We start from the raw sequence: 11,604 nt of genomic DNA on the forward strand, positions 1-11,604 counted from the left end.
ATTCATCAACAAAATTCACCAAAACAGATTTTTTAAAAAATAAGATACATGTAAATGCAAACATGCTACTGAATGATCCAATAGTCTTAAGATGCATAAAAAGCAATAAAGCCAAGAAAATGATAAGCAAACAAGATAAACATCTAATTTGACATTAAGAAAGAAATTTTTCACTCTTCCAACCCTAATGTTATCACAAAAGATGTCCTAAACTTAAGAAGTGCCATCAACTTCTCAAAAAATTTAAGTTTTGTAAAGAGCCAAAAGGTCTAGTAAACGTGGAGGGTTATCTGTGCTTATTGGTGCATTATAGTTGATTTTCAGAACTCAAATGCCTTTTAAAACTCTCCATATTTTCTGACATCTTTCAAGTAATGAACACATAACTTACGTAATAAAACTTGCTTTAAAAATTCAAACAAACTATCAAAAACCATAAGAATTAAAGCAAAATCATAAACTATGAAACAATGTCATTCATCTCAAAAGACTTTCTAAAATCTGTTAATTCTGGATACACAGGGGTTGGGGAAAGGTTGTCCACAGAAAACAAGGACAGTATAATACTCATTTTTAGAATTAAGATGTCACTCAGTGACAGTACTTATCTAGCACACCCAACCAAAAAGAAAAAAATCACGTTTCTGATATTAACTAATTAGAAATAAAGGGGAAAGTAATATTAACAACAGTTGTCAAAATAAAATACCTAGAAAAATTTAGTAAGAAGGAATTATACAAAAAAAATTATGAAATATATAAAACATGTATTGAAAGTCTTTTAAAAAGAAAAATTATCTTCGTTAACCTCCAAAAATTAATGTATAAATACAGCATAATCACAAGCAGTAAGCTTTGAGATTTTCAGAACTCAAAAACATTATTTTCAATCAATATATATACAAGAATGAATACTTAAGAATAGTCAAAAATGAAAAACTACAGTGATAGTTTTTTTTTGGAGGGGGGGTATTTGGTTGGTTGGTTTTTTTCAGTACTGAACCCACGGGTTCTCTACACTCAGCTACATCCCCACCCCTTTTTATTTTGAGATAGGGTCTCACTAAGCTGCCCAAACTAGCCTTGAGTTTATAATTCTCCAGCTTTAGCCTCCCAAAATGCTGAGATTACAGATGAGCCCACAGCGCCTAGCTTGATAGAAGCTTTTCTTAACAAAAAGTAACTTTCTACAAATTTATTATATCAAAACAAGGACTGGGGGGCTGGGATTGTGGCTCAGCGGTAGAGTGCTCGCCTAGCACAGGCAGGACCCAGGTTCAATCCTCAGCACCACATTAAAAATAAAGGCATTGTGTTGTGTCCATCTACACCTAAAAAATAAATAAATATTAAAAAAAAATAACAAGGACTGGGGATGTTGCTCAGTGGTAGTGCATTTGCCTCACATGCAAGAGACCCTGGTTCCATCCCCAACACCATAAAAATAAATAAACAAATAAATAATAATTTTTAAATTATTTTAAAACAGTAAAACAAGGGTACAGGATGAGAAAAACAAAACAACTAAAAAGAACAAACATACATGGAAACACAGCATATAACAAGTGGCATTTAATTCACTGAGGAGAATGGTTTGTTTAGTCTTGGCCTAGCAGCCTGTCTATATAAAGCTAAATCATGTAAGAGACTCCTTGCCTCATACCATGTTTTTTGATGAATAAATATACTGTTTATTTTTTTAAACCCCATGGTTAAAAAGAATATTTAAGGCAACATTTGTATATTCTTGGTATGGAAGAGACTCTCCTAAGTAGCATGGTTTCAGAAGTCATAAAGGAAAAGAGGGGTATATATGACTACTTTAAAACATCTAACACAAGATCAAAAGAAAAATGAAAGACAATACAGTTATACTCTGTGGGAGACCAACCTTGCACATGACTGGGTCACACTCCCCGGCTGGGTGCTGAGGCGCTCAGTCACAGAAATGTGGCAGAGCTTTCCCCACCCTTCTTGGGTTCGAGGGTAGGTGTCTCATGCATGGGTGTGTCTTGTTACAGCCCCATGGGTGAAGCTATGCTCACCTATTCCTTTGTAATATAACCCCTTGCCCTGTTTAGGATAGAATCTTCCATGGAAGTGCCTTTTGTTTGTCCCCTACTCTTACTGTGCCTTAGGTGTCAACCTGCTGACAGTGGACATCATGAAGATAGACTCAGCCCCCTGAAACCTGACCCCTTGCCTCATTTGAATAGTTTCTCCTCAATAAAAGGGGTCAGCGCATGCTCTCACTCTCTCTCTTCCTGCGGACCCTTAAGGTCAGAGGAGCCATCACAGCAACCCCAAAGAAAAAGGTATTTGTGTCTCTTGTGTGGTTATTTTGTGCAGCCCAGTTAGCCCAGTTCAACTGAGTAACCCCTGAGCCTTTTAGTCGAGAGAACTGAATCCCGGCAATACTCCATTTTTGTATGATGGTTCAAAATGCATTCTACTTTAATATATAACTAATTAGAACAAATTTAAAAAGACAATACATGTGCCATATGACAATATTCCATAAGGTGCTCCAAAGAGATAAAAGGAAAAAAAAGACAGTGGTAGTGGAGCATGCAATGGGGAGACTGAGCCAGGAGGACTGCAAGCTCAAGCGAATCACAAATAGAAGCTCAAGGAGAGCCTTTTTATTTAATTTGAAAGGAAGACCTTGTCTCAAATTAAATAAAAAGGCCTGGGGATACAGTTCAGTGGTTAAGGGCCCCTGGGTTTAACCCCCAGTACCCCCCTCCACAAAAAAAGACAGAAATAACTTCAAAAAGAAATGAACCAAGGACCTGAACAGACAATTCTCAATAAAGAAAATCCAAATAGCCAATAAGCATATCAAAAGAGGCTAGCCCCAGTAAAACTGAAATTAAGACAAAACTGAGGGGCTGGGGCTGTAGCTCAGTGGTAGAGCGCTTGCCTAGCTTATGTGAGACACTGAGTTCACTCCTCAGCACCGCATAAACATAAACACATAAAATAAAAGCATTCTGTGTGCATCTACAATTACAAATTTTTTTTTAAAAAAAAGACAAAACTGAAGCAACATTTGTCATCTAGCAGACTAGTAAAAATTAAATCAAATATTTACATGTAGTGGTGCGATGATACAGAGAACACACTGCTAGTGAAGGTGGAAATTATGACAATCTATTTCAAGAATCATCTGAAAATAATACATTTAAAATATATTTCTGTTAATCCTGAAATCCCACTTTGTAGATTCTAGTCTGTAGAAATGAAAGTATCAGCAAATAAGGTAACATGCATGAGTATATTTATTGAAGCACTATGTACAGTGACATAAATCTGCAAACAATCTAAATGTCCACAGGAAAATAGTTGAACAAGTTATGGTACATCCATGCTATAAATCATATTAGGAAAGTTTAACATATCTTGGACTGGGGATGTGGCTCAAGCGGTAGTGCGCTCGCCTGGCATGTGTGCGGCCCGGGTTAGATCCTCAGCACCACATACAAACAAAGATGTTGTGTCCGCCGAAAACTAAAAAATAAATATTAAAAAATTCTCTAAAAAAAAAAAAAAAGTAGAATTATATTTACTGACCATAACACATCAAGAAAGGTTTAGTATACAGTAATATAATTTGATCTCTTTTGTAAAAAAGAACTCCTATATACACACATTTATATTAGTACAGAATATACAGCAATATATCATGGAGAGAAACACTGAAGGATGCCCATAATCTGGGTAAATTGGTTTAAGACCAATAATGAAAATGATTGAAGGAAATTAATAAAATCTTCAGGTGTTTTTTTTTTTACTTATTACAATGAACAATTACAATTATTATATTATTTTATAGATTTAAAAAATGAAGCCTGACACAGTGGCACACACCTGTGAATCTCAGCAGCTCAGGAGACTGAAGCAGGAAGATCACAAGTACAAAGCCAGCTTTGGCAACTTAGCAAGGCCCTAAGCAACTCGATGAGACCCTATCTTTAAATTAAACATAAAAAAGGGTTAGGGATGTGGTTCCGTGGTTAAGTGCCCCTGGTTAAATCCCTGGTACCAAAAAATAAACAAAAGATGAATTTAAAAAATTTTTTAAATATCAGAATGATAAAAATAAATTATTCAAACGTAAGAAGGGGACTCAGTAACAAATCAATCAAGTACCATTGTAGGGAAAAAGTTGTAAGTTCCCAACTTATTATTAGTTTCCTCAGCATAATGAATTACATAATATATATTCAAAGATAATGGAAAAAACAGATTTCTTGTAAGCCACCTGAAGCTTTCACTGAGCGAATCACAAATAGAAAAGATTAACATCTATTTATACCCTAAAATTTTCAAAACTAAGAAGATAAACCAGGCGCAGTGGCGCATGCCTGTAATCTCAGTGGCTCAGGAGGTTGAGGCAGGAGTATCACAGGTTCAAAACCAGCACTATTGGGGCTGAGGTTGTGGCTCAGCGATAGAGCGCTCGCCTACATGTGCGAGACCGTGGGTTTGATCCTCAGCACCACATAAAAAATAAAATAAAGATGTTGTGTTCACCAAAAACTAAAATTATATATATATATATCATTAGCAAAAGTGAGGCACTAAGCAACTTAGTGAGACCCTTAAATAAAATAGGGCTGGGGATGTGGCTCAGTGGTTAAATGCCCGTGAGTTCAATCCCCAGTACCCCCCACCCAAAAAAAGAAATATTTTCTAAACCAAAAAACAAACTTAACTGTCATCAACTCTACGAGCCACTCGCAAATGACCTGCAGTGATTCTCATAACTCAATCAGGAACCTGACTGCTTGAGACTCTACCATGGACCAATTACCATCTGTCAGAGTACCTGAACAATTTTTCCACATTATTTTCACTTATCTATTCTGCAAGGTGACCCCTAAGTGTAAGGCACTATGCAATGTATAGGAATACCATAAATTTGACAGTTCTAGTTCTTTAGAAGCTGGTGGGGAAAAAAAAAAGAACAGACAATTCAAATAGTACTCAAAAACTGCTCCGCCCCTTTGCCAGGGTTGCTTGGAGAAAAAAGTACTACACTCCTGTACCCAGAGGGTAGAGAGGAAAAGAAAAATAGGCATTCCAGGTATAGGCAGAACATGAACAATGAGAATGAAAGAATAATCAAGGAATAGCAAAAAGTTCAGTGTGTGTAAATAAAAATAATATAACCAAATGTTAGTAATATCAAAGTGCAAGCTACTTCCTCATTCTACTTTCTTAAATAATCACCACCACGTATTAAGCTTTCACCATAGAAGAGGTTTCTAAGCACAATTCAAAACTCAAACTCTCACTAGTGGGGAAAAAAATACATTTTTTTTGGAGGGGTGGGGGCTTGTCAGGGATTGAACCAAGGAGCACTTAACCACTAAGCCACATCCCTGCCCCTTTGTATTTTGAGAGAGGGTCTCACTACGTTGCTGAGATTGAACTGGAATGAGATTGCTTCAGCCTTCAGAGTCACTGAAATTACGTGTATGCACCCCCATGCTCAGCAAAATATGCACTTAAAAATCACATATATTGGGTACTACTAGAAAAAAATAATTCTTACAATAAAGTTCTTTCCCTTCAACAACCATATCAAAACTTAATATTTACAAAGATTCAATTAACTCTACACAGTGTACCTAATTATTTTCAGTTAGTTTTCCCCCAATCAATCATCTTAAACCAGTATTTTTATCATATTTTAAAACAACTATGTTTTAAAATTTTTCAAAATGTAGGAAGCGGGGGCTGGAGTTGTGGCTCGGTGGTAGAGTGCTCGCCTAGCTTGTGTGAGGCCCTGGGTTCGATCCTCAGCGCCACGTATAAATAAAGATATTGTGTGCAACTACAACTAAAAAATAAATAAATATTTTTAAACATGTAGGAAGGAATCAAATCTTTCATATAGATTTTTTTAAAGTAATTTAAAAAATAGCTTCTCTTTCTTTTCTTCCTCTTGAAACTGCACAATTTCTCAAGTGAGATTTAGGAAATAGCTTCATTAACCTGAGTTGTAAAAGCACTAATGAAGCTTTGTTTGTTGTACAGTTGTATAATCATTTACAAAAATTAGCTCTTATAACCAATTAATGTATATAATACATTCATTATATACAAACATTGTATAAAGAAGAGGGCAAAAAGTGATTTCATAGTTCCAAAGATTTCAGCATCACATCTTTCTCAAATTTGCTTATCCCAGAAATCCACAACATTAACCTTGAAACCTGACTAGCTGAAAAGCCTGAGCACAGTACTGATGCCCAGTACTACAGGAGTACAAAAAGATATAACAAAGCAAAGCAAACGCCTAGCACGTTGCATGGAGACTACTGTGCCATTAACAATAAAGAAAAGGGGTAAAAACTACTTGTCTTTAAGATATCTTTAATTATTCAGAGTACAAGGATCACATATATTTTCTCCATCTTTTAAAACACTATGATTTTTCCGGATATAAACTCCCAAGGCAACATGGTCGCAATAATCATAGTGGCATTGAGGGTAGGGCAAAGTCTTGGAATCAGCCTAACCACCTAGCAATAGGGGAATAGACATCTAAATAAATTATGATTTATGATAAAAAATAAATAAATAAATAAAACACTATGATTTTTCCTTTCTATTTTTCATTAACATTTATAACACTAATTTTATTTATCCAATGGTCTGAATTAAAAAACAAAGGCAAAACTTCCAAGTACTTAATGAAAAAGCATTTTTCATTTCAATCATCTTAACCTAAACCTTGCCCTTTTATACTACAGTGTTAGCTAATGTTGACTCAACAAGTTTGTGAGCTGATTCCCCCAACACCCACTTCTGGACCCTTCAAACTTTGACAGGTTTGTTCTACTAACCAGAACTCAGAAAATAAATTCACATTTTCAAAGTAGAAATGAAGGCTCTTTTCCCTTTCCTGACTTCAGTCAAATAAAATTTATACACAAAAAGGACACCTGGAAAAATTCTAATACATTTTTTTAAAAGATAATGATTTTCAAAACTTATAAACCATGAAACATGAGATTATATAAATCAATATTTTCCCTTGATTTTAAAATTCCTTGCTACTTTATAAATATTATCCTGCAAAAGAAAATGAATGAGATGAAAGAAAACCAAAATCAAGAGCTGAAAATTCATAAAGCAGTGAAAGATTAAATTACAAACACCTAAAACAGCTAAACAAGTTTCTGATATCTGAGGAAAGCTAATATTTTTAGATTTTTCTAAGCTAAATCTAAAGAAAAGAGTTGTAAAGTTTTGATATTAAATCCTGCTGTATACACAAATTTTAAACATCCCCATCATATGCAAATAAAGGGATTAAGCATTGGGACAATCCATTTTGATATGTGGACTCCCAAGTCAATTTTCTTAATTAAAAATAATCCTTTGAGGGGCTGGGGTCATAGCTCAGTGGTACAGAACTTGCCTAACATGTGTGAGGCACTGGGTTCGATTCTCAGCACCACATATAAATAAATAAAAGTCCATCAACAACTAAAAATATATATATTTAAAAATAATAATAACAAAAATCCTTTGAGCCAGGTGCAGTAACCTGTAATCCCAGCAGCTCAGGAGGCTGAGGGAAGAGTATCACAGGTTCAAAGCCAGCCTCAGCAAAAGTGAGCCTCTAACCAACTCATAAGACCCTATCTCTAAATAAAATACAAAATAGGGCTAGGGATGTGATTCAATGATCGAGTGCCACTGAGTTCAATCCCAGGTACAAATAAACATATCCTTTGAAAACATTCAACTTGTTAAAATTGCACAGTTTTTATGATTCATTAAACTTGGGGTTTGGTTTTGTTTGCCCATCACTGACTTTGACAACTTCTTTTTAAAAATTAATGGGCTGGGGCTGGCCTCAGCAGCTGCACACCTGTCTGGCATGTGTGAAGCACTGGGTTCGATTCTCAGCACTGCATATGAATAAATAAAATAAAGTCTATCAACAACTAAAAAAAAAAAAAATTAACACTCCAATGAAATATCACCAAGGCATCACTGGCAATTGTGTACTTTACAGTTTCACTTTGAAATTCACCATCATATGCACAATTGCTGTGAGTAAAACAGATAGGATCAAGAACAAGTAAGTGCTCCCAAAAGAAAATGAATGGAAGTCTCCTGAACACTAATTTTAATTGTACATGCAATTCCCAACAAATTTAGACAAAGTTAGACATCCACATGAGCTAAACAGAACTTTGCTATTAATTTGTTAAGGCAAAAAGATACTTTCTCAAAGTAAACTTCAAAGTACCTACGAATGGCTTTTAAATACTAGTACATTATTCTATAACATGAACCGAGTTAAACAACCACCTGACAGCTCTTACAATACCTTGTTTGAAAAGTGTTATTCAGAACATTTCATTAGTACTAGAAAGAAATAGTAAATGAGTGAGTAGTCCATAAGAACTCAGGATTTGACGGTTCTTTTAAAGCAAAAGGGAAAACTGCAGTTTCAGAGTTAATACACTGGCAATACTAGTATCTAATAATGATATACATATTTGAAGGCTCGCTTAAACAGATACCAAAAACACGAAATATTTATGCTGAAAATATTCCGCCTACCGAGACATCATATGACCTGTAAAGGGATTATCTATACTCTCACTTTATAAGAATAATGAAAATTATTAGAAGATTTGACTCAGTGTTCGTTACAAATTTAAATTGCAATAGTCACTTCACTGTGATCTCTAATAAGCGGTAAAAATTCAGGCTGAGATGAAATACAGGTGATTCAATCACACTCACCTAACCTGAAATGTAGGAAATAATCAGTCGATTATTGTGAAATGCTTTTTATTCAACCATGCTAGACTGCAAACATACTTTAAGAACACAATAAAAGTGATGGGATTATGGGTACCTTGAGGAGTTATATTTTCCAAACCAAAAGTTAAGGTGCATATAATCTGACAAGTACTATGGAGAATAGTGGAAATGAATTACTTGAAATGTAACCACCCCACGAAAAACCAATACATGACGTCAAAACGTGTATTTTTTAGAATCGGTCAGCCAAGACCATTACTGTACAAACATCTGAAAATTAAGACAACTAAGAAATTACTCAGTCCTCTCGTCTATTAACTAATCCCTACAGTAACCCAAAAAAGTTACTATTTACGTGAGATTAATATTCTTCACAACTTCCATACTCAGGGATACACGCCGAACATATAAAACTGTCAATTAGTTTTACGAAAAAGCTTAGTGGTCGGTACAGAAAGAAAATCCACAGAAGAGAAAACATTTGACAGCTCCTTTCCCCCAAAAGCCATGTAATCTGCTTTATAAACCATTACTGCCCAAGTACACTGGAGCGAGCGGGTCCACGGCTCGCCTCCGCGAGACCCTCACAGGGAAGCGTAACCAACCTGACTCTCAGGCAATCAGGAAGATCGGGAGAGTCAGTAGAAACTGACGTCCGCAGGACGAGGAGTTTGAGAGAAGGGTGAACAGCGTAGTCGCAGGGGAGTTGGTTTTTTTGTTTTGTTTTTTAAGGCGGTAAACTGGGGAAGAAGTTAGTGGAAAGGATAGAGGGAGGCGAAGCCGAGGTCCGGCTCCGAGAGGACGGCGTAGCACCGACAGACCGCGATTAACTCAGCATGTGGCAATGCCGAGAGTTCCGAGACCTGACCTGAGCACCAGCTACAAGAACGCTGATACGTGGCTGCGAGAGGACACGCGGGGGTGGGGCCCGCTCCGCTAATTCCTGGGCTCCCTGAATAAGCTATCAGAGGAGGATCGCAGCCTGAGAAAGTCAATGAGTTCAAGGAGGCCTGCCCTGGCCCGGCAACGCCACAGCAAGGAACGCTGCTGCGCCCGGAACCTCCGGGTCTGAGGCCTCGGGGTCGGCCCTGAGGAAGTCGGAGCAACCCCTGGAGCTCCCGGCCCCTCCTGGCCCAACCTCTGTCCTCTCTTCTCACCCCCCACAGGCTGGGACCGGACCCCTGGGACTGACAGGAAGCTTCCGGCCATACGCCCGCGGCAGCGGCAGGGTAAAAGAAACAATACGCTCTTAGCGCCGCGAGTGACACTCACCGGCCCGAAACCTCGAATGAAACCAGCAGCTTCGGGGGCGGCGGCAGCAGTGGCAGCAGGAACCGAACATCCAAAATGGCGGCTCCCTCGGCCTCACCACCGCTACTGCAGGCGGAGGGATTCTTAGGAGGAAGGGGGTTTTTAACTAACTTCCCACACTACCTCAATAACTTCGGTCCCTATCTCTCCCTCCTTGTCAATCCTGCGCCCTCTGACTGCAACTCCTCGGGCCTCCCCCCTCGGATTACCCAAGAACTCGGACCCCGCCGAGGACTATTTGCCAACGAGGAGGCGACTGCTCCTGGCAGAGCGACGCAAAGCGTAGCAAGGGTCGGGGCTGTCACTGATGACGCTAGACGCGGCTGCCGAGTCACCGCTGAGATGAGTCTGAGCAAGAAAAATCCGGACTACCCCGGAGACGACGCACTTTGGTTCCGCTTGGAGCGGGAGGGCGGGCGGACTGGCGGGCGGGCTAACCAGGAAGTGGTGTGCCACCTGAAAGGGGCGGAGCTAGGCAGAGAAGCTGAGGTTGTGGGAGAGAAGCAGGTGGGGACCGAACGCTTAGCCAGGCTGAGGAAGAGAATCCCAAACTCGTTCCTTTCACCTTTAAGACCTCAGCTTTCTCTTTAACTTCAAAAACATGCTTCAAAGTCATCTTGGATTCTATGGTTTTATGGTATCTTTGCAATGAACTTTATGAAAAAAAAAAATTAGATGACAAAGCAGAATAGAGGCCAAGCCTAGTCCTGCCCCTCTTGCTTTGGACAGATCACTTAAACTCTCCAAGCCCTGAATTTTCTAGTATGTAAAAAGAGAAGATTTGGACTAATAATAGCTAAAAACTCTTTCAGAATGGGCCTTCTATGACTCCATGAATTAATGACCTGGGCCAAAGAAAATTTGACTAGACCGTTCCTGGCTTGAAAAATAATTACTAACATGTGACAGAGTCTTTTTCACGAGATCTTGGTACATTTAAAGGTGACCAATCTAGACTAAAATCCTTTAGATTGCCAACGAAGTACTCCCAAAAGTAAATGAAACAAAGCACCAGACTGGATACCAAAAAGAACCATATTAACTGCAAATCCCAAATTTAAGACCTGAGTGTCATATACAGGAAGTTGCACTTTCTTCCTTAGGCAATTGCTTTCATGCAGGGATTTCAAAACACTTTACAAAAATTGAACTGGGTGTGCTCAGCTGTATAGTTTTGTCCTTGAACTTCCACGGCATGCCAAAAGACTGGAAAGAAAGGAAGCCAAGGGCATAAAAGGATTTATCAGTTTTTATTATTAAATGTTGATAACACATTGTTCATAAAGCACCTTCATATGTATAATCTAATTTTACCTTCTGGACAACCTCCTGAGACTGTAAATAATTCAGTGTTTTTAAAAATATTTTTTAGACGTACTTTTATTTTGTTCATTTATTTATGTGTGGTGCTGGGAATCAAACCCAGTGCCGTGCCTCACACATGCTAGGCAAGTGCTCTACCACTGAGCCATAACCCTAGCCCAATAATTCAGT

General features: G+C 38.1%; 1 protein-coding gene across 2 annotated transcripts in view; it reads right to left on the minus strand.

Annotated features, from left to right (window-relative positions):
- Nucleotides 1-10,450, minus strand: part of Ap1g1 (adaptor related protein complex 1 subunit gamma 1) — a 79,321-nt gene extending 68,871 nt beyond the window's left edge. For both annotated transcript variants that reach the window (XM_015496116.2, XM_015496115.2), the window contains exon 1: nt 10,072-10,450. The gene's annotated coding sequence lies outside the window, so the exon portion shown is untranslated. The remainder of the gene's footprint in view (nt 1-10,071) is intronic.
- Nucleotides 10,451-11,604: the final 1,154 nt, after the last annotated feature.

This window comes from Marmota marmota, unplaced genomic scaffold (assembly GCF_001458135.2).
Source record: "Marmota marmota marmota unplaced genomic scaffold, marMar, whole genome shotgun sequence".
In the NCBI taxonomy this organism is placed as follows: Eukaryota; Metazoa; Chordata; class Mammalia; order Rodentia; family Sciuridae; genus Marmota; species Marmota marmota.